This window comes from Amborella trichopoda, chromosome 9 (assembly GCF_054954075.1).
Source record: "Amborella trichopoda isolate Santa Cruz 75 chromosome 9, AtrichopodaSantaCruz75HAP2 v2.0, whole genome shotgun sequence".
NCBI lineage: Eukaryota > Viridiplantae > Streptophyta > Magnoliopsida > Amborellales > Amborellaceae > Amborella > Amborella trichopoda.
The window spans coordinates 17712307-17737712 of record NC_142344.1 but is presented as its reverse complement, the minus strand read 5'-3'; the positions used below and the strand labels follow the sequence as shown (position 1 = coordinate 17737712).

At 35.4% G+C, this 25406-nt stretch overlaps 1 long non-coding RNA gene across 2 annotated transcripts; it reads right to left on the bottom strand.

Moving 5' to 3' along the window:
- Window positions 1-411: 411 nt before the first annotated feature.
- Window positions 412-25002, bottom strand: LOC110006382 (uncharacterized). 2 transcript variants are annotated; one of them, XR_002279292.2, is made up of 4 exons: window positions 23094-25002; window positions 6099-6293; window positions 1354-1447; window positions 412-628 (listed from the first exon to the last, which is right to left on the bottom strand). It is a non-coding gene; the product is annotated as an uncharacterized LOC110006382 (long non-coding RNA). The 2 variants fall into 2 exon arrangements; XR_016041795.1 differs by having other exon boundaries at window positions 6099-6259.
- Between the last annotated feature and the right edge of the window lie 404 nt (window positions 25003-25406).

Here is a 25406-nt window from a genome sequence, read left to right as displayed (position 1 = left end):
TACCTGTTAGAATTGTGTGCTTATCTCTTTCCATATTTTAAGTTCATGGCAATATCACTCATGGGTGGATGATCTTTGAGCACCAAGTCCACCTTCCTTTTCAAGCAATGGCGCGTATAGCATGCTCTGGCAGGAGCATACCGTGCGATAACTCCCTAAGGTAAAATAGTAATTCAGGGTACTTTCTTTTTTTGAGTCCAGTTTTGGGATCCATCCAACTATCACTCGATTAATAGTAAGGAAAATATTTCGATTTTCACTTCTTGAGCATCTAGATCTTTCCTTCCAAATATTGAATGGTTCGTGTGCAACCTTAGAATGTCATCTTTTGTTTTAAGATAAATAGAGAGTGAGAGTTAAATTTTTTTCCCTTTTGAGCTTGGTCCCCAGGTTTTATAGATTACATGCATCTAGAGAATATTGCTAGCATTAGATTTGCTCGAGGGAGTACATGGATAGTATACTCCTATAGGAGTAGGAAATGTTTTGGCTTTAAACAATACAAAACACTGCACTTTTCTTGACAAAATAAAAAGGGCATCGAAATTAAAGAAAGGCTAAAGGAGAAAGGAAACACGGGGAATCTCAAGCCAACTTTTTTTTAGAATGAAATCATTGTGCTCAAGTCCTGCATCAGAATCAAAAGGCAACGCTTTAGAAATGAGTTAAATATAAATGAATCTGTTTTTCTTAGGGTGTGGTTTCTATAAGGTTGCAACCTTAAACAATCCCATTAAGGCGTACCTCTAAATTTTATCACTCTAAATTTTATCATAATCTGAAATTTTGGTGTAAATGTTTTTTAGGATTATCTAAAATCTATTTTCATATTTGATTATAAAATTTTAAACTCCAAAAATAGTTAAAATCAAATGGATCTATAAACCTATAAAAATCTTGAAAATGGACGGTCTACATAATGTGTTGCACGATGCACTGTTTTTGGGACTCAAAATCTTTTTTTTTTCTCATATTCATACATCTCGATATCGAGATGATCAATTATAATGTTTTTCAACATTAAAACAACTTTTTTCGATGGATTTTTGAGATGCCTCTATGATTCTACATTTTAAGGTTGCAACCTTATATAAACTTTTTCCCTTTTTTTTTATAGAAGTTGGGGTTATCCTACTACTAACTTCACTAACTTCAGAAGAATACAAGTTATGTCAATAGTTAGTGCAGTCTCTAATGGGGGGACTCGAGATGATGGGCCTTTTGCTTTTGGACTTTTGAGCCCTGACATAAAAGCAGTTGAGATAGAGACAGTAGAATCTCACCACTGAGTACCAATTTAGGAGATATTTGTGTAGTTAAAATTGAGCTGAGATAGAGACAGTAGAATCTCACCATTGAGCACTAATTCAGGAGATACTTGTGTAGTTAAAATTGATAAAATAGAGTGCCACTTCAAGATTTTTGTCAAGCTGGCCAATTTGATTACCTGAAACCACAACAATTTTAAGCCAAAAGATATTCTATTCCTGCACGCATAGAATGTTAATTTACTCCCTCGGATAAAACCCCACCTATAATTAATTTTAGTACTCTCTAAATTTGGGGAATGGAACGTCTTCAACCCATAGATTACCTTCAATAAAAAAAAAAAATAATCCTAATTGTAAGTTCTATGTACTATGAAAACTCAAATTTCAAATTTTCTTTTAAAGAATATTCATCTAGTAATTCTTAAATGATTCCCAATTTTAGATTGAAAAAAATCCTCCTTTTGACCGAGGGAGAAGAAGTAAACTATGCTGCCGAGGGAGCATAATATACTGGCTCCGTTTTTAATAATGGATGCACAGGGTGAGCCAAAGCAGTCAGTACAATCCATGTCACATTCACCCACTGGTGGCTCTCTCTCTCTCAATGACCCACATGTGGCCACATTGATCTCTCATTGACCCACTGGTGACCAAATCTCTCTCGCTCATCTCTCTCCATGCATATTTTTGCGTGTATTAACATCAGTTTTCTAAAACCTCTTTTTTTTTTAAAAAAAATAATTATCTAATGTTTTTTTGTCTCCCCAAATCCCATTCCAATAAACCCCTATTTAATTTTTTTAGTTTTTAATATTTTCTAACTTGCCGATGCAGGTCAGCAATTTGATACAGATCTTCGAGGTGGACGATCCACCGCACTGATCTTGGTTTTAAAACACTGATCAGCACACAGATTACTTTTTAAAAAGGCACCGATCAAAATTCAAAATAAGAACGTGCTAGCCATTCTAACCACATCACCCTAAGCCGCCATAAGAGGACATCGCTACTTTATTCTCTCTCACTGCAATGAAAACAACTTAGCGGTTGCAACAGGCAAGGTCAAGGTTAGCCCAAACCCAACTTGACAATTTAGGGGCCAGGCCCAAGCTCAAGACAGGTTCAAAAAGTCAAGTCGAAACCCGGGCAAGAAGCACGCTGCAGAGCCCATGCCCGGCCCAGCCATTGGCCAAACATTAGCTCAGCGTCCAAGCCTAAGCCCGGCTATTTTTTATGCTCTGGTACTTGCAGATACAAGTGACAAATGGGCCAATGGTTAAAACAACCCCTCACTAATAAACCAGAAAAAAAAATTATAGTGAACCCTGGTGGAGATATGGTTAGGGCAGCCAGTCAGCCACCATACAGCTTGTCTGTAAAAGAAATTAGGCAATGCAATCTCTAATCTCCACCCATTACAAAGATTGGAGGATATCAAACTATGTTCATAATCAAACACAATTCGCTGGGAGGAAAAATTTAAGAACTATCAATCATGTTACAAGATACAGTCAAGAATTGTCACTTCTTCCTAACATCCTTTGATACACAAGCACACCAAATTTTTGTCAGGTTATTATCTCCCATCTTAACCAGAATAATTTCATTATCCAAGATGGATCTTAAGATTTATCACAAAAATCAGTTCATGCTCATCGGGTTCACATAACTTTCCAGGTCATTTGATAACAATGTTAGAATTCAATGTGCACTGCTAATATGATGAATATTTGTAAGAGTAATCCATCAATAGAGCTGCAGATTCATTCACAACGGCACCATGGTGGACAATATGGCCAACACTTACCTAAGGAACTCCCTAAGTTATATAAAGGCAAGAGTTTAGTGCTTCCTCCAATTGACTTGTCCCATCAAATCTTAGGTGCAGTTTGGATGCACATATAATCGGCCAATGGGGCCAGAGTTTATACATGCTGACATTTAGTGAGGCGTTTTGTTGCACATGAATAGGAACAGTGTTTCATTATATTTATGTAGGAAAACCCACTTATCCATGATGGAGGCTTTTTCTGAAAAGCAGTTGTGCTGTCATGGATAACCCACTTTGTGCAAGCGCGTATCCACTTGCACCAATAACCCAAAGGTAGAGAAATCCAGTTCACTTGGTCGCGTTTTGAAATTTGGAATTCATTATAATAGCTTAATCCCATTTATTAAGTAAATTATCTTCAGCATTTTTCTTTCTGGTAATTAAATGATTTTCAGTGCTTCCCTTATCGAAGTTGAAGAACTACGGGCATCATCCCTTAAGTTTTAACACAGAAGGAATTTATATCGTACATTTTGCTTTTGTGATATGATATTACATAATGAATTGCATACATCAAGTCAAACACAAAGTATAATTGACATAAAAACACGCAACATGAGGGGGAAAGGTAAGAGAATAACAGAAGAGCAAGTTAGAAGCTCATGAAAATAACCATAAGAACTGTGAAGCCTCAAAGTTAGCCTTTAAAAAAAAAAAATTTGATGCCCCAAGCAACTGGGACGAAAATGGGAAAGCAAAAAGGTTTCCCACAAAATCTCACCTAGGAATGCATTGAGGCATTCTGGTACAACCTAATGATGTTTAGGCCAATAATGCTCGGTTAACAATTGAGGATTCTAGGGAAAACTCACTCTTTAACTAATCAATTGGGATTTACCCAAAAAAAAAAAAAACCCAATCAATTGGGGTAGTCACTTTGTCATCTTCAATACCTAGAGAGTGAATAGAGCCTGAAAACTATCCTAATCTCCAATAGCATCACTTAAAACCCCTCCAAATTAGTGGAAGTTTTGTCAAAATTAATCTTCAAGCAATAGACCGCAGGGTGTTCTTATCAAACAGATTTCACTATACACCACTATCTTCCACTCTAATTATGTCTCAAGACTTGTAGCTTTCGAAGTCATCCAAAGGTAAGGCCAATAGCCATAGAGACATCTAAATGCAATTGCTTTCATAGAGACATCTAAATGAAATTGCTTTCCCTTGAAGAGAGCCATCAACTTCTAGCGTCGGTGAAATGAAGCCAGCAACATGATGATTTTCTAGAAAAACTACACCCACTATCCTGGTGACTAAACAATCCTCTCAAAAGCCTTCCTTGCAGTTAAAAATAGACTTGAGATAGTACAACGTATATAGATCAGGGAAATAGTTGTTCTATATTATTGGTCCACACTCTTCCCCAACTCTTGAAACAATCACAGACTACTAGAATTAGTAAGCAGACAAGAAATTCCTCTTAACATCGAATATTCCAAATTGTACCCTCACAGTAGTACCCACAATCCCACACTAAACCTAATTATTCTCCTAATGAATGACCGCACAAAACAAAAACCCATCCATAAGACGCACAAATGGGTATGAGCGCACACACCTACCATATTTAGTCGTATAATCCTAGCCCACAACATATCTTCTACAACTACAAAACATGAACACCACACACTCAGTAAAGCATAATGAAAACGATCTTCAGAACCATCACAATTCTCAGCAGGCAGAGGTGATGGACCATCACACAACATATCAATCACTGACTATATTTCGACAACCCACTGTCCCGCAATCCTTCCCTTGGGATTCCTGAATGCGCTGCAACTTAATCACCCACATGCGTGCTATATCATAAAGGTCAGTGCTTGAAGCTGGCATAGAAGCTGGACACCATCACTATTGCCCTTCCAACTCAACACTAGTCTTTATCTAAGTCCCTTGCTCCTTCCAGTCACTCTATGCCACTTATCCACAAATTCCCACTTCTAAAGCATAAACTGCGTCTATTCAGCACCTCATCATTCATAATCTAAGTTTTCTTATGATGACCAAGCCAAATAAGAGTAAAGATTTCCGCTAAAGTTCAGATTTGAATTCATTTGGATACACCTTGTTCCTTCCAATCACTATATGCCACTTATCCACAAATTCCCACTTCTAAAGCATAAACTGCATCTGTTCAGCACCTCATCAGTCATAATCTAAGTTTTCTTATGATGACCAAGCCAAATAAGAGTAAAGATTGCCGCTAAAGTTCAGATTTGAATTCATTTGGGGACACTTGTTACAGGATAATTAATATGGCAAGTTAATCTCCAGGAAATCCAGGGTACCACTTCCAATTTTATTCTGCACCATAAAATCATAGTATTGCATACATGTTCAACACTTTGCATTATTGTCTTCCTAAAAATACAACTGACAATAACTAACTGCAAATATTGTGCGGATAAACTATACATAAAATTGGCAGCAGATGATCGAAGAGTGTATTCATTCTAACATAATTGAGGCAACTAAAAACTCGGCAGATATTTATCCATTGAGAGTGTTGCAGGAATATTTCTCAAAACCATAAAATAGAAATGTAGACATTAATAATTTAGAAAAAGTGCTTTTTTCCTTACCAATATGTTTCTTAGCAGTAAAAGAATTTCAGTAAAAAGCCTCCACTACCTTATGTTCTACAACTATCCTGTTTCCAATAGTTTATCATTACAATTCTGGTTTTCCAACCTAATTTTGTCCCCATCCAGGTTCAGGAGAAAAGTTTAGTCAAGGAACTAGAAGTAGGAATCATTTAGAAGAAGAATGATCTATTTCAAACTCCAACAATCAATGCAAAGAAACACACTAGAGGGATGGACAATCTGATGAAAATAATTTAAGAAAACTGGTAATAGAAAATATGAATGATTCTTATGCAAGTTAAACTGAAAAAGATTTGTAAACGGTGGAGAGAGAGAGAGAGAGAGAGAGAAAACCCAAAATAGAACTAAATGACCATCTCTAACAAACCAATATCAATAGAGAACCTGTTAAATGTCTGCAAGTATGTATGCTATGACGTGCTTCAAAGACTGTCGCCTTGAGATTGGCTGGCAGAGGCGCAAATAGATATGCCAGAAGGAAGCTTACAATTATCAAGTGTTGATTGCTTGGGGGCTGATAAAAGAATATTCTCTTCCTTCGGCATCTGCAGATGATGCAGCACTTTGCTCAGCAAGAATCTAGAAGAGATTGAAAGTATGCTTTGTTAAACCAAGGGTCTAAGGAATCCAATTCAATTCCACTAGTATTGCAAAACTAAGCAGGTCCATGAACAAATGAAGAAAGATAGAATTCTTTACTTTTATCATTGATAGCCTCAAGTACCATTAAATCGTTCTTACTTCTTAAGGAACCAGTTGACTGCCTTAGTTGTAGAAAAAATAAGAGGTGACAGCAGGTGACTTGTAATTGTGAGGGATGGTATCTGTAACAAGCCTGAAGATTTGACATTTTAATAACCAAGAAGAAATTTCCCCAGATAAAACATATGCAGGAGGGCACACGCACAAGTGCACAGGTGCACCGCATGCAGAATACAAAAAGAAACGCCTTGGACCTAAGCCCTATAACCTCCCATGATAATTGGAAATAGCCGTTTAATCCTAAATATGGTCAAAATAAGGGAAGAGGTAACTAAGGCTCAATGCAATGAAAATAGAAGAGATAGAAAGGAGTAACTCGAGCCAGGGCATACTCCTACATAATCTTCCGCAAAACCAATTGTACTAACTCGAATTCTCAACTGATTTGAAATTTTTGTTGAAAGTGCAATGACAATTCAGGGGCATAAATAGAATATATTATTTAATAAGGATGTGTGTGAGTTATTTATTTAAATAAGGCTATGCCAAGTAATTTTTACATGTCAATAGTATATGTGTGACTGACCCAACTCTAGGGGGATCACACTGCACGTTTTTATCTCATTCACTCTCCCCCAACTCTCTTCTACGTACATCTTCCTTCTTTCACTTCTATTCTTTTTCCTCTCTTTTATATTGATCTAACACTTGCAGATTAACCTATATCTAGGTGATACTTTCAACCTGGTATTAGAGCAATGTCCTGATCCAAAGAATTGAAGGTCAATAGCTGAAACCCTGGCCCGGACTGATTGGTGAAGTATGGCAAGGAGAAACTCTAACAGATCTCTTTTTCGAAGATCATAGTGAGAATCTATACACACACACACACATGCGTATATATATATATATATATATATATATATATATATATATATATATATATATATATATATATATATATATATATATATATATATATATATATATATATATATTGTTATCATCATCATCCGAGCCTTATCCCAATTATTTGGGGTCGGCTACACAATCTTGTTCTGCCATTCTACCCTTAGGAAGACTATAAGTTACTACATCTTTTCTCACTACTTCCATCCATGTCCTTTTGGGCCTTTTCATTTCCTTGTTAGAGCCTTCCACTTGAACCAAAATGTAACTCCTAACCGGTGCTATACACACACATACACATGTATATAAAACACAACAGATTCGTAGAACACATGGCAAACAAGAAATAAAATTGGTGGTTTAGATGCTCAGCTTTGGACATATTATTTACAAATTAATAACCTTATAGATAAAACTAATATGGACTATATTTTATAATATTATTGTATTGAATTTAAGGGAGGGACGATAACATCCGATAAGCAAAAATAATATTTAAATAATATAATAAAGTCAATATCATGATAACTCCAATATGAAAAGAAGTAAAAGACAGAGTCTCTTAATATAATATTATATCCTTGATTCCCAGTACAACATAATAATGTAATATCTATTATATGTATTATTATAATAGCTTGGTGCCAATGTGGCGTATACCATATATCTCTCATGCTTGGTTGATACAAATACATGTTTAACATTTCTCATAATCTTGATTTTGTGCTTTTTTAGGAACTAACAAGGAACTAACAAACCCATTTACTCTCTTGAGCAAATAACAAGAGGGCTAACTTCCTTAGCTCAGCCATCAACCTACAAAAAACATAAATTGTAAAAAGATGATATGTCTTAAACCTGAGGGATGGAGTAAATATACGAAGTAATACTGTGTATCACGTCACAATGCAAACTTCCACTATGCTATTCTGTTTTGCCAAACTTACCTATATGTTTTACTAAAAGACCATATAATCCTTGGAGACTATAAAATTCTTTATTATAATACTAATAAAATGTTTCATTAATTTCATAATTTCTTTGAAAGAAGCATCTCACACAAATTAATTTTGAATTACAATTAAACATTAAATCTACTTTGAAGATTTAATAAATATCCTAATATTTTAGTTATTTTAGATATATGTTATTTCCAAACATTTATTTTAAAAACTGTAAATTTCTTATAAAATAATTTCAAACTGTCAAAATTTTAAAAACTAATTGATACATGACTTTAAAACTATAACTATAAATTAAAATTATAATTGAACAATATCATAATTAATAAACAAGAAAATCATAAATTTTATTCATAAATAAAAATATTGGTTTTTTCATGAAAGGTGTAAATAAGATCACTCACATTTTGATCTAGTTAGTCGACACTTTGGTTATCAAATTAATAGTTTTTCAATCTTAATTAACTATTTCTATAATTATAATATCAACTTATCAATCGAGTTATATGATTTCAGTTTTGAGCACATTTGACACCTAAACTCATGATGCAAGTTGAGCAAGCTGCACAACATAGTACCACTATAACATAATGCATTACAATGCTCTAAGTAGTAGTTTTCTTAAGATTGATACAAAAGACCACATCTTAAACAAAGTTGTAGCATGTAGATTAACTACACAAAGTTATCAAATCCCAAAGTTTTGGGTGACTACATAAAAAAAATGCCACTTTCCTAAAATTTTAGTTATTAAATCTAACAAAATTATAGTACAGAATAAAATTCATATGTGAATAATATCCATAGACAAAGTCAAATTTGAATTGTAAATATTTTTAGTAGTAAAGGAAGTACATAATATTTTTTTTAAAATGTTTATTTTAACTTTTTTTTTCTAATATAGCTAATCTCAATTAATAATAAGTTGTATATCAAATGTTTATCTTAAAAACTATAAATCTCTTATGACAATAATTTCAAATTTTATTAATAAGTAAGTTGAAAATTATATCCATAAATTAAAGTTTATAATTGAGCAATACTATAATTAATAAACCAAATTAAATTTACATCATAAATTTTTATTCATAAATAAAATTATTTTTTAAAAAAAGTAAACGTAAGATTACTCACATTTTCATTTATTTACTTTAGCACTTTGGTACTCAAATAAATAGGTAAGTTCCTATTAACGTTAACTTTGAATATTAATTAACTATTTTATAACTTTATGAGAACAACTACTTATGTCTTCCCCTCCCAAAAAAAAAGTCTACCTCCTCTCTCCATTACTCAATTAGAGCCTATTCCTCTTTCCGTTCCCAGAATTGGGGAAAGCGCTGAAAGTTATGACATTGATATATACGAGTCCAGGGTACCTATGCCTATGAATAACATGAACATAGAGAATGTACATGATGTGAACATCGACAGAGACCATCATGTAATATATAATCAAATTGGGACCAAATTATGAATTTGAGTGCAAAGTAAATATCTTCTGATCATGTAGATGTTTAAGTTTGTATCGTTACACAAATTCAGAGGGCAATACAACATGGTACCACTATAAACATAACTCATTGTATTGCTCTGAGCAGTAGTTTACCTAAGCTCATTACACAAGTTTGCTCTAAGTTGTTTAATGTGTATCAAATAGCTTGGCACCCACTTTCCTTATGAAACTTTGCAGCCACAACTGTCTAATCAACTACTCAATGCACTGTGTTGTGCATTTGATGTTTACAAAGAGTAGTTAGGGGAAATATGAGGTTACATATAGATTTCAGCAACATTTGTAACCTGTGTATTGCCTTGAAGAAGTAATCATAACAAACATGGAGTATTCTGGACTTCAAATCACTATTGCTAAATTTGAAGGTACAAACTATTTGGAGTGGGGTAGATATGTAAGGTTATTCCTTAGGGGTAGAAAACAATAGGGTGATATTGATGGTCGCATAGTGAAACCAAATGCAAAGAAGACATCTTATGCAGATTGGGGAGCTAATGAAATGATTGTTATAAACTAGAGTTTAAGTTCTATGCAACCAAACTTCAGCAGCACATTTATGAATTGCAATACATCATAAAAGTCACGGGACACAGTGGTTAAAGCCTACTTACAAAAGAAGAATATTGGAAAAATCTTTGAGTTCAAGCAGAAAATCATACAATTTCAAAACAAATAAGTTTTATCAGTTGGAGACTATTATGCTGCCCTACATGGCTTCTGGGATTAACTGCATCACTATTAGCCCATAAGTCGCTCTCATTTAGCAAAGCATAGATAAAGGGTAGAACAAAAGAAGACATTTAATCTTTTATGGGCCTTAATCCTGGACATGAAGCTATCAGATCTAATGTTTTGGTGGCGAAACTCCATCATCACTTGGTAAAATATTTTCTCTTCTCTGTCGTGACAAAACTCATGGGATAGTTATGGGCCGTCTATTAGTGAATCTGAAATATTTTCCCTAGTTTCAAACTTTTTCAATTGTAGTGGTGGTGGCCGTAGTGGTTGCCGAGGTGGAGGCTATAACGGTGGTCACAAATGACTCACATAGAATGGAAAGGACATGCTGAAATGTATCCATTGTGGAAAAGCCCGACATACAAAGGAAACGTGTTGGGATCTCACTGGACGCCCTAAGCGCAACACAACTCGGGCTTATGTAGCTACAACTAGTGACGGGACTACTCATAATTGTTGGTCTTTTTGGTTTGAAAAATACTTGTGTGTATTTCAAAACAACAATATGGTTTTGTGGGTTTTTCCTAAGCTATTTTTGTAGAGAGAGAAAGTAATGGGTTTGAGTCCGACATTGAAGAGGAGAGTTAAATGAGCAGTATTTAAGAATAGGCATTCCCATGCCTTATACTCTTAGTACAAGGTGAGAGAGATGGTGCATGTGTAGAGCACGCTAAGCGTGCGACGCGCATGCACATGCGCGAGGGCGAGGGCGAGGGCGTGGGTGTGGGCGTGAGCGTGGGCATGGGCGTGGGCGCAAAGGCTCTTGATGGCGCACTTTGCACTTCGCATCAATGCGAAAGGCACCCCTTGCCCGAGCACTTGTACAGGTCAGGCTCAAAGCTCGATATCTTTTTGTGAGCCCAACTCGGGTGGGATATCCAACGGTCATCTAGCCGTTGATGAAATGGAGGCTTGTAATTGCAGTTTTAAAGAGATGCATGTAACTTGTAGCTGTTGGTGGTGCATGTAACTATCACTACACTAAATGAGCAAAGTGCGTGTAACTTGTAGCTGTTGGTGGTGCATGTAACCACCACTACACTTAATGGGCAGCCTCTTGATGCTCTATAATAAGGGCCCTCCTACTCATACGAGTTAGATACTTAGAACATATTTTTGAACCTCTCAACAACACACTTTTCTCTGCAAATCCAGGGAGCAAACCAGTGGGCTAACCTCTCTCTCTACTCGATTGTCTATTTGTCTCTCTAAAACATCAAGATTCTGGTGTCAATGTGTGGGTTCCAAGCTCGGGTGCATAGAGCCTTGGAACATCAAAAGAGACCTCTCTATTTTCTTGTATCTCAAGGACAAATTGCCCTTCTTATGTGCATCAAATACAATTTCGAAGAGGGGCAAATATCGTATTGAGATAGCGCTCCTGCGTGCCAGAAAACAAGAAGGCTTACAGCTTCGATTTTCTGATTTTGGACTACCTTTTTGCCTTTTCACCCACCAATTTTCTAACAATTTAAGACGATATTATGGGTAAAAAAAAAGAGACTGCCATGACTTCTTTGAAAGTCATGAACCATGATTTCACGAGACTCGAGCGCTTCAACGGGCTGAATTTCAAGAGATGGTAACAGAAGGTCTTCTTCTTGCTTATTGCACTCAAGTTAGCATACATAGTCACCGAGTCTATGCCTGCACTGCTGCCTCCATTTGATGACCACTGAGGAGAAACTCATGCCTACAAAAGAAAAATGGAGGATGACTATATTTGACAAGGTCATATCCTCAATGCTTTGGCGGATACTATATATGACATGTATGCATCAGTGGCCACGGCGAGTGAACTATGGAAGCTTCTTGAAACCAAATAACTCACAGAAGAATCTAGTAACAAAAGGTTTCTCATTGCTAATTTTCTAGATTTTAAATTCATAGAACACAAGCCAATTTTTTCTCAAGTATAGGAGTTAGTCAATGCACTTAAAGATTTTGGAATTTCTTTAGATGAATTTTTTCTAGTAGGCTCTATAATTCACAAACTACCCCCATTTTGGAAAGAGTATCAAAAGAAAATGAAACATAAGAAAGTGGACCTTGACTTGGTTCGACTTCAAAGATCTCTTCAAATTGAAGAAGAGAATAGACTTTGGGAGAAGAAAGATGAAACTATGAATTTTCATACTAAGGCAAACCTTGTTGAGCAAAAATCAAGTGCTCCATATAACAAAGAAGCCTTTCTTTCTTAAGGTCAATAATGAAAATTATAAGGGCCAGAAGTTTAATGCCAAAAAAAATAAAAGGAAAGCTTATTATTATGCATATGGAAAACTGAGACACTATCAAGAGAGTGTCAAGGGCCTAGAGACCAAGTGAACTTGACCACTAATGAAAATTTTGTAACAATGGTCACGGAAGTAAACATGATCGATAAAAATAATGGATAGTGGGTCGATATCGGCGCTACCATTCATGTGTCTGCCAATCGAGACATGTTTAAGACCTTTGAACCAGTGGGTAATGGTAATTAGGCTCAACTTAGAACCCAAGCTATGGAAAAAATGCTTGGAAAGGATATGGTGGAACTAAAATTTAGTTCATGCAAGGTTTTTACCTTGGAAAATGTTTATTACGTGCCGGATATGAGAACGATGTATCTTGAACAAGAAGGGCTTTAAATTAGTCATTGGGTCTGATAAACTCCTTTTGACTAAAATGGTGTATTTGTTGGCAAGGGTTACTCTTGTGATGGGATGTTTAAATTTACCTTAATTAATGGAATAAAAAAGTCTTCGCGTATACGGACTGCTTGTAATGTGTGGCATGGTAGATTAGGACATGTTAATTATTCTTTTATTAAATCTTTTGTTAAGTTGGGATTGATTTCTAATTGTGATGATTTATCTAAAGAAAAATGTGAAGTATATACACAAGCTAAAATAACTAGAAAACTATTTCCTTCAATAGAAAGAAATAGTGAATTTTTAGTACTTATACATAATGATATATGTGATTTAAATAATATTCCAACTAAAGGTGGTAAAAGATATTTCATTACATTTATTGATGATTTTTCGAGATAAGCTAATGTTTATTTTACATCAGTAAGTGAAGCTTTAGCATCTCAGGATGCAATTTTTTGGAGAGAAGCTATAAATAGTGAAATGGATTTCATAATGGCAAATAAAACTTGGAAATTAGTAGATCTCTCACTTAGTTCTAAACCCATAGGTTGTAAATGGATATTTAAAAGAAAAAGGAATTTTGATGGTTCTATTAATAAATATAAAGCAAGATTAGTTGTTAAAGGATTTAAACAAAAAGAAAGCATTGATTATTTTGATACATATGCACTTGTGGCAAGAATTGCTACTATTAGATTGCTCTTACTAATAACCTCTACCAACCATCTTGTCATACATCAAATGGATGCCAAAAATGTTTTCTTAAGTGATGACTTTATGAAGAAATATATATGGAACAACCCGAAGGGTTTGTGATGCCAGGTCAAGAGAATAAAGTTCGAAAATTAGTTAAGTCTCTTTATGGACTTAAACAAGCACCTAAACAATGGCATAAGAAATTTGATAATGTGTTGATGTCAAATGGTTTTAAAAGAAATGAGACTGATAGATGTGTATATAGTACGCAGTTAAATCCTTTGCGTCATAATTTCTCTATATGTAGATGACATGCTTATCTTTGGCACTAATCTAGAAGTTGTGGAGGAAACTAAAAGATTGCTCGCATCTAACATCGATATAAAGGACTTAGGAGAGGCTGATGTGATACTTGGTATCAAAATAGTGAGAAAAGAAAATAAAATAATTTGAACTCAATCTCTCTACTTTGACAAAATGCTTAAAAAGTTTGAGCATACTAATAGTAAGCCCAGTCTCTACCCCTATAGATTCTCATATTAAGTTAAAAAAAATGAAGGGGAGATGTATATCTCAAATTAAATAAGCGAGGGTAATTGATAGTTTAATGTATACAATGACTTGCACGAGGCCTGATATTGCATATGCGGTGGGCAAACTTAGTAGATATACAAGTGGCTAGGTAAAGAGCATTGGGATGCTATATCTTGAGTACTAAGATACTATCAATTATGGCATAAAATATGTGGGTTATCTCGACGTGTTGGAAGGGTATAGTGATGAGAATTGGAACATAGAAATCCAATATTCACTATCGACATTCGGATGGATATTTACACTTAGTGGGTGGTGGGATATCATGGGGGTCAAATAAACAAATGTGTATTTTGCACTCTACTATGAAGTCCGAAACTATTGCTTTAGACAATGCCAGTAAAGAGACAGAATAGCTAAAAAATCTATCATATGGCATTCCCATATGACCAAAACCAATAGATGCGACCACAATATATTGTGATAATCAAGCTACTATAGCAAGAGCTTGTAATGATGTATATAGTGGAAAATCTACACATATTGCGATAAGGCATAACTCGATTAAAATGTTAATTGGAGATGGAGTAATTAGTGTGGAATATGTAAGATCAAAGGAAAATTTGGTCGATCCTTTAACAAAAGGCCTTGCAAGAGATGACATTAGTAAGATTTCAAAACGAATGGGGCTAGAGTCCATTGAATAATCATATACAGCTGGAACCCAACCTAGTCTTTTGTAACCTCAAAATTCTAAGTACAATGTAGTAAAACAAACTGTACGTATGATTAGTTTGGTCACTAGACGACAAAATTTGGTAAGCACCCATTCTTAGAAAATCCATACGATGGATAAGTCTCGTAATGACCTGAATGCTAGTAGGATGAGTTATATTCTCAATGTTGTCCATTGACTATCTATATATAAGTCTGAGTATTTTAAATATAGGGACACTCTTAATAGACACACCTATTTAAGCGTGGAAGTGAGGCCGCTTCCTATGAGATGGGACTCATCTCTAGAGCACTTATAAAATCGGGATATAAGCACAAGGCCCAAAATGTACTGCAGCTAAAAGAGACACCAGAGTTAAATATTGTTTGTGAATTATACTACCAGTCTGTTAGATAAGCAAGCTGGTTCAAAGCTAAATGCTACCACAGTACTTGATGGACTGTGTACACTCTAAGGGGTAGTTTGGGTACCTGAAAATATATTGTCTGGGAAATATCTTACTAACGTAATATATTGCTTACAAATGGATTGTTACTGTTTGGGAAGCATCTAGATGCAACCTAGGAATACTGTTTAACTACGCCTGGAAGAAATCTAGGAAATGCATTACTGACATCTTAGCTAGGAAATACTGAGTTAATTTTACTCATAGTAATGTGGGTTGGCTGTCGTGGCTTTCAATTATAAAATTCTAAAAAGAATAAAAACAAATCTAGAAAACTAACGTTCATAAAAATAATTGTGAATTCATTTTTATCTACAAGGCATTCACTAATAATAAGCATCCTTATGAATTATCTATTCAAGCATTACGAAACCATGTAATGTGGGCATTACCCATGTCGACAATACACGTGACAGTACCACAAAGGAGACTACCTATGATGAGTGCCACAGACTTACCAAATTCCCCTTTTCTCCATTTTGGCTTTATTTGTTAAGACAAGAAAACCCCCACAAAGTTCTAAATGTGTTCAGAATAAATTATAAATGTTGAATAAATGGCCTTTTTTTTTTCGTGTCCCTTTCAATTGCTTTGACATTATTTACATAGACAAGTCTCTGCAACCATAGTGCCAAGTTACACCTACTATGCTTGTAGTTGTGAGTTGTAACCACCCTGCCTACTTCAACGTTTTAACATAAATGACAAAATAAACCATAGCAGAGGCATAGCTTTCTAGTTCACAACAATCCTCCCTCTAAGCATACCTCTCCAATTAAAAAGAGAAGAAAAACTATAACATAAAATTAAACTGTGGACCTAAACATGTCTATGATTCTAATATGAGATGATTTAGTTCAATGAAAGATTAAAGTCTTGAACTTTTAACTTTTTACATTTTGCCAAAAAATGGATGCTTCCGGTTATTTTGGCTAAGATTAGCCAAGGAGGATCAAGTGGATATGAGGGACACACGGTATGTTCACTATAGAATTTCTCTTGGGTTTAAGAACCAACTACAAAACACGCTCTCTAATTTTATTTTACACACTCCATCAAAGTTGCTTAGATTGTCACTTGTCAGTACAAATGAGCCTTAGATATGGAGAAACACATCTTTGGTGACATTTAAGCGTATGTCCAAAGCGTCAAAATTGATAATGTCCTAGCTGCTGCTAGAGTTCCACCTTGCATCCCATCAAGTATTTTACAGGTATGGCATGAAGCTGGACCAAATAATGCTTAGATGCAGAGACAAAAAACGAAGAATCATACAAGATGTCTACTAGTGATTCATGGTGCCCTTGAAACGTTGAGTATTGCATCTGCTCCTTCATTTAACATCTGTTTCATTAGTATTAATTGTTTTGACCGATACCAATCCTTCTTATCCACATGCTGATTGAACAAGTGGGATATATCTACATAGTACCATGGCCACAGAATTGACAACCCCTATCTTACTAGGAGCTAGCAATGGCCATTATCAGCTTTTAAAATCCCAAATTCATCACAAGAAATACCAGTAAAAAGATGAACCCCTTTTTCCTGAACTGGTACCCAAATGGGTTAAATAGAGAAAGAGAGTCTCCAAGCTAGAGAGAGAGTGTGTATGTGTGTTTTAGAGAGAAAGAACTGGAGTATGAGACCATGAATGGGGTAAAGCTCAAAAAGAGGATCTACTTTAAAGATATAGGTTATGGAAATCCGACTAAGAAATCACCGGAAAATGGAAATCCGGGTAGGTCGAGTCAAAAAACTAGGGTTTTAGGCTAAAATGGGAACCACCAAGGTGCCAATGCTGATCTTACTGGTGTGAAGCCATATTATTGCAGGCACTAGAAGAGAGGCTTTTGGCGAGAGAGAGGTGGAAGATAGCGATGACGTGGACCTCAAACTTATAAGGCGTACTTTATAATTTCTAGCAGGTTCTTTGTTGATATTACAGGTCTTTTTTTGTAATATATTTTTTAGCTATTGGGGTGTGTAATAGATTTCGATTTTGGAGGAAATTTTAGGTAATGTTTCAATTCGTGCCCACAATGGGGGATACTCAAACACGAGAAATGGCATATTTCCTCGTAATCTATTTCCCTATAATAAAAATACAGGTATCCAAACGGCCCCTAAGTGAAGGTTCAAATCGAAAGATATCTTCATGGTATACAAATAAGATGTTTTCTATGTTTTTTCTTGTTATTTTGAAATAATAGAGGAAAATATTAGTATTTTTTGTTTGAAAAATACTTGTGTACTTCAAAACAACAATAGGGTTTTGTGAGTTTTTCCTAAACTGTTTCTATAGAGAAAGAAAGCTGTGGGTTTGAATCCCACATTGAAGAGGAGAGAGTTAAATGAGAAGTATTTAAGATTAGGCATTCCCATGTCTTATACTCTTAGTACAAGGTGAAAGATGGTGTATGTGCAGAGCATGCAAAGCATGCGATGCGTAGGTGCATGTGCATGTGAGTGTGCGTGTGCATGTACGAAGGCGAGGGCATGGGTGCAAGGACGTTTGATGGCGCACTTTGCACTTCACACGCTCACATCAGCGTGAGAGGCACCCCTCGCCCTAGCACATGTACGGGTCGGGCTCGAGGCTCGATATCTTTTTGTGAGCCCAACTCGTGTGGGACATCTAACGGTCATCTAGTCGTTGGTGAAATGGGGGCACATCCAATGATCATCTAACCGTTGATGAAATGGAGGCTTGTAACAACAGCTTTAAAGAGATGCATATAACTTGTAGCAGTTGGTGGTGCATGTAACCACCACTACACTAAATGAGCAACTGCATGTAACTTGTAGTTGTTGGTGGTGCATGTGACCACCACTACACCTAATGGGCAACCTGTTGGTGCTCTATAATAATAGCCCTCCTACTCATACGAGTTAGACACTAGGAGCATATTTTGAGTCTTTCAACAATACACCTTTCTCTGCAATTCCAGGGAGCAAACCTGTGGGCTAACCTCTCTCTCTACTCGATTTTGTCTCTTTCTCTCTTTAAAACATCAAGACTCTAATGTCTAGTGTGTTGGTTCCAAGCTTGGGTACATAGAGCCTTGGAACATCAAAAGACATCTCTGTTTTCCTGTATCCAGAGGACGAATTGCCCTTCTTATGCACACCAAATACAATATCGAAGGGGGCAAATATCGTCTTGAGATAGCGCGCTTGTGTGCCCGAAAACAAGAAGGCTTAAAGCTTCAATTTTCTGATTTTGCACTACCTTTTTGCCGCTTTTCAACCACCAATTTTCCAACAATAATGTATCTCAACAACAAGATGCTATTGGTAATCCACTTCATGATTATATATCTTCTATACCTGAGGATGAACTAGTGGCAATTTCCAAACGAGAGCTTCTCGATCTTAAACAACATGCCTTCAACAATGATGGGCAACAAGCCATGCGAAGATGAGGATTGTCAGGGCCATAGATAACGGCAACCTTCTAGTGAAGTTTATAGGAGGACTGAGAAAGATAGAGGGTGACGGAGAGAGTACCAATAGAGCTAGACAAGACGAAGTGGTTTGATAGATCCTAGATGACCCAGACGCCCCTTGAGGCACCTTGGATCTCGAGGGCAACCCACAAGGCAGGACGTCTACCCCAGACCTTACAAATGTCAAAGACGATGGGAGAAGGACATTCAATTTCAAAAATGGCCACAACATCTGGGGTGTTCTAGAGGGAGAAGGAAAGGAGGGCCCACTTCTTGTGAGAGTGGCCCAACTATTGGATGTTCCAGATGAAGATCTTCACGGAATAACGGTGGTGGCAGAGGAGCAACTCCTCTGGGGACGTCAACGAGGTGAAAGAGCGCGTCTCTGGGGACATCTTGAGTAGTAGATGAGAGTAGAAGGGGAGGAAGGGGCAGTCCCGAGGGGGGGAGCTACTGTCAGAAGCAATCGAGCATCGCTAGCCAACTCGAGGGCAAGGAGGAGAGAGAGGTACCTGAGAGGGGGCTGGGACACTCACCTGACCAGCACCGGCACAAAGGAAGTTAGGGAGATCCAAGATCGGTCCATCTTAGCATGGGAGCGAGAGACATGGCCAAAATTTAGCCCCAGGCTCTCTCTCCTTTGGCCAAGTGCTCCTCACTCTCTTCTGGGCAAGGCTTTTACTTTTTTTATTTTTCAAGCTTTTTCTAGGGTGTACAGGTTTTGGCTGAGCCCAAATCAACTTGGTCGAGTTACTTAGCATGGGTCAGGGCCGAATACTTGGCCCAATCGAGTAAAAACATTGGCTAGAAAAAGGAGTTAGAGAAAGAAAAGGCATGGATAAAGAGAGAGAGAGAAAGGGCATGGTTAAGAGAGAGAAAAGGCACAGCTAGAGAGGAGTTATAACGAAAAATGTTTTAGAGAAAGGAAGGGCACAATTAGAGAGAAAAAGAGTTAGAGAAGGGTATGGTTAGATAGAAGAGTTAGAGAGAGAAAGGGCACATTTAGAGACAGAAAGGAAACAATTAGAGAGAGAAATCACATGGTTAGAGAGAGATAGAGAGAGAGAGAGCATCATTAGAGGGAGAAAGGAGCAAGAGAAAGTTACAGGATAAGTGCACTTCTATGGGGGGATGGAAGCTGCAGTTTAACAAACAATGAAGTGCTACAGTAATCTAGAACTTCTAGCTTCTAGAGCTAAAAGTTCATGTTGTCAAACATGCCCTATATGATCCAAAATGCAATACCACTATCAAACATCTCGGGTCTCACTTATGGGCATGTATTATACATTCAAAGTCATCAATGTTGTCCTTTGAGTTCAAAGCCATGGGTCTTCCAATAAACATCCATATAACGATGCACAGACAGAAATTAAAAAAAAATCTTAAGAATAGTATTACAACAAAGTTCTCTATTTCAGCCAAAGGAAATATGCAACAGTTCGGAAGGAAATGATCAGGATACCCTCTAAGTCTTCATAGATTGCAAAAGTACTATCACCAAATAATTGTATGATACTTTTCTTAATGAGTCATGTCCTTGCATCCTAGTATGCTATGCACAAATCCCAGCCTCAATGAGAAATATGTAACAGGAAATTCATCGGTATGGGAAGCATGCCAAATCCATTGATTTATGTGTAAACAAAGAATATAGTTTGTTTCAACCTTTAAAAAAAAAATTGAACATTCACATCATAAAATAACACGAGCGCATATAATATGCTCCTGTGGGAGTATACTATACACAGAATATTTTGATTCAAATTTTTGGGATCTATCTATCATCAGATGATTATTTTCATGGGAAAAAATTGGACTTTTTAACTTCTTAAACCCGATCTTGCCCTCAAAATATTGGATGGTTCTTTTTCAATCTTGGGAGGCTATTTTTTTTTTTAGGTTGTAGAGGTTAGGTCTTTAAATTTTGGGTTCAAAAAAAGATCTCCGAACATAAGTTTTACCCTGAGGGAGCAAATTCATAGTATGCTCCAGCTGGAGCAGAAAATCTTTCAGCATGACACAATCTTAAGCCTTTCATAAGAATATCCTTGATGCACAAGTATTTAGTTATGCAGCCAGGATTTTTAATATTTTGTATTCTTGTCTTGTATCTTATTTCTAATTGCTCTCAGATCTTACAAATCATGATCCAAAACATGTAAAGTTGACAGAGCAGAACAGTGTAGCAGATGGAGATGGAAACCAAACTGCGAGAACAATGATACCAACAAAGACAAAACCAAACATTCCATAACCATCTTCGGCAATAGTGCACCAATATCTACGGGATTCTATTTTTCCCTTAAGAGAAATGATTTTGATAATATCTTTGGAGCTTGCTTCAATTACACAATAAAAAAGAAGAACTTTGGAGAATGATCAGCATCAAGCGAAGACATAAAGAAATCTACAATGAAAGAAGAAATAAATTATTAAACTATTGCAAATTAATGAAATGTTTCTTTAGTTCTATTAAAACAATTAAGTAATATGTTCACATGCAATTTCATCACTTAAATTTATTTGCTTTCATGATTCCTACAATGATATATTAAAATCTTTATAGTATGATATTCTAAAACCGTTCAGGTTGTATCAAGAGGCTGTGTTGATTTCAACAATGAAATGGAAGCTATTCTAGCCTTCGACATTATTTTGGAAGAGAAACCAAAAACGACGTAAAGAGTGAAGAATTAGGTACTTTCTCAAAAACATTTGATTGAAGGGAATGATAATCTGCAATTGTATCGTCAATAGACCATTTCTCGAGCTTCTGAAATTCAAGTGGTCCAATGCCCCCATTTTTGAAATGCAATTGTTAAATTATGAAACAAGAAATGTTACCAAAATTTTTAAAAGCAAGTGAACAACTCAAAAGCAAAAGTTCTTGTCACAAAAAATTAAGGATGTTATGTTTAACCCATTAATTCACTTGGGGGTGGGGGAAGGGATGAAGTGTTAACCTTAGAAATATTTTGCCTGAAAGATATGAGAAAAAAAAAACGAAAGTAAAAGAAGTTAATGGACAAGACTGAGCCACCAGTTAGTCATGTCAAATTTAGCTGAACAGGCCAATTAAAGCCAAAATTCACTAATTTTTCTTCTTAATTCACTTCACTCTAAAGGCTGACTCTAATTTGGTTGGCCTCCTTGGCTGAAGCAAATAAGATAACTTGCTCTAAAGTCTCGACAATGCTCAAAAGTGAACCTAGGACTCAGACACACTAAATCATAATCAAAAGGATCAGGAAACATGGCTAAACCCACAGGCAATTTGACACAAAGTCAATCAACTAGAAAGAGATCAGGATTTTGATCATGAACTTGGTAAAACATAGTTTTATGGTCTTGAAACTTGTCAAGGGGACAAGTCTACTTCTGAAGCATTGGTTGTCAGTCACTTCCAATGTGTTGATGCATGATTAGTAACCATTTTTAAAGTTTGTGCTGTTACTTTTCTAAGTTTGATAAGCAACGCATGACATCTGACACACAAAGAACCTAGGCATTCAAAGAAAATGTTGATGCAATGCACTAGCATTAGAAAAGCCACACATTACAAAGTTTTTGATACAAACAGAATGTAGATTACAATGGCACACAAGGATAAAATGGTTTACAATAAAAAGATAGATATCTAACAGTCAACAACTCGGTTATCTAAAATTCTAAATAAATTGTGCATGGAGAACATTGACTAATGAAGAAGTATTTCCATTAAGCTACAAAAACAATACAAAAATTTGATGCTATTGTTTGCTCTGTACCCTGGTTTTTCTGAAGTACTTTGCATACATGGTTCCATTGAATAAATTCAACAATTTCAATAATACCCTAGAAATAACAACCAGTTTGGATTTGTTCATATTTGATAAAAATTCCTATAATATCGAGAAGAACTACATAAAATATTTCAAGATAAAAGATAAATCTGCAGTGATTCACTAAACCTGCTTTCTCATAACCGAGTAACGATATTCAATATATTGCCCAATTGTGCCCACAAATCAAGGAGAATAAATTAAAAAAAAAATTCCATAGCTATTCACTTACCGCTCTCTGTTCTCTCATCACGGCAACTTTAAGCAGGTACCCATTTTTCTTCCTTTTCTAGGGATTTTTTTGGTGCATTTTCTGGTTTCCCTGTTTCAGATGCATGGCCTATTTTCTTCCTTTCTGATCTAGGTTTTAGGGTTTCTATTTCCATTTTTAAGCCTATTTTCTTTTGGTTTCAATACGCCACTTCTAGGAACTAAGATTCGTGATTGTAAAGATTGATTAACTAAGATTCGTGATTGTAAAGATTGATTAAGAAATGAAACTGCTCTGTTGGGTTCACATATCTTGCACCTCACTATTGGTTTTAAGTTTTTGTGTTTTTGTTTTTTAGCTATGTTTCGGTCCTTTATTGGTTTTAGGGTTTTATCCCTATTTTTTTAGCGTATTTTCTTCTTGTTTCCAATCTGTGACTGCTAAGAATTTAGATTTCGTGATTACAGAGTTTGGTTAAGAAAAACAAATGCTTTTATGGATTCATATCTCTTTCATCTCACTATTACTTTTGGGGTTTTTATTTTCTTTATTGTAGGGGCTTGTATGAGACAATGTTCATGGTTTTGTTCTCTTACATTTGGTGTGGTTTGAGCTAAGTTCAGAGATCAATTTTATTTGGTTTAGGAATTAATGGGAATATCATGTAAACCGAGCTAATTTGATTTGGTATTCTAATTCTAATATGTGTCCATATCTATATCATATGAAACACAATTGTCTTGGGGGTTCGACCCTATGTCAACACTCGGAGGATGTTGACTATGTCTCGACACTCATAGACATGCATATGACACCCCTATTAAGTATCTACTATCGTGTCTCTTTCTTTAGGCATGTATCTTGTTTTTAAAGTAACATTTCCTTTTTTATAAACTTATTCTTTTATAGAAGAGTATTTATTTTAAAAATAACAATAGTTTAGAATAAAATAAGTAGTTGAAAATAAAAAATAAAAAATATTTTTATTTGTTAAGTTAGAATTTTCATAAATCATTGTTATTATAAATAACAAATATGATTTATTTCAACTACCATGAAACTTTATAGAGTTCATCTATCCTTAATTAGCTTTTCTCTTTTCAAGACGCGGACCACTGGTTTCTCCCTTTTCAAGCTTGTGAACCATTAGTTTCTACTCCACTTTGTTGTGGACCAGCGCATATTCATCTCACTTCTCCAACTTTTCTCTCTTCCATGCTCGTTGTCCCTTGGACCATGTGAGCTATTTATTGTTTCTATCTTTTTTTATTCATAACTTGTATTGTACCTTGTTATGTATGGGAAAAGTTTATATACTTCCCTTACAACATAGAAGATCTATACTTCTCCTACCATCCAGCCGTCCAATTTTGAACAAGCGAGTCACTCACTGTTTGATCTTAGATTCCACATCTTAAAGCATTTTATTTTTAATTTTTTTTAATACAAATTGTATGAATATGAAATTAGGTACATGTCATCTTCTCATTGGCGCACACCGATAAAAAATATTAAAAATAATTTTTCGATAAAATTTGATGACCAAAATACCCCTTGAAACTTTTAGGGGTATTTTGATCATTTTATTTTATTGGAAATATTTTTTTATATTTTTTGCTAGTGCAAGTTTAATAGAGGATTAGACGTAAATTTGGTGTCAAAATAGTTTATAGAAAAAAAATTAAAAATAAAATAGTGTAGAGACATGACATTGTGATTGGGGCAATCTTAGCCCTCCATTAAGAATGGACGGTTGGATAAGGGGAACTATTATATGTTGTAGGGGAAGCATAGAAAGCTAGCCCGCTATGTATTAGCAATTAACTTTTACTAGTTTTGAGAGCTTGTATTCAGCTGAATGCATTATAACTATTTTCAGTAGCGACACAATAAGAGTACAATATTTTGAAATAATAATTAACTAATAGTTTGTAGCTCTTTTCTACATTGTTACGAGGCAACTTTGGATTAGTCTATAATAAATTTTGATGAATAAAATTCAGATTCACTAAGCAACATATTTTAGACTACTAATTTAATTATTTTTTGATGTTTTACTATTGTTATATAACATGAATTGTTGGATGTATAAATGTAATATGAACTGCACATGGATTTTAAGATATGTATATAGACGTACGTATTTATATAGATGCTTATATATTGTACGGACATATTGTGTCTAGATGTCATTTTTTGGATTCATATTTCTGATACTCATATCTGTCATAAATAGACACCTGTGTCTGTGTCTATGTCTATATAAGATAGTCTATATCTATATACTACATTATTAAGCCACAATTAAATGATAAACACAGAGAAATTAAGAGA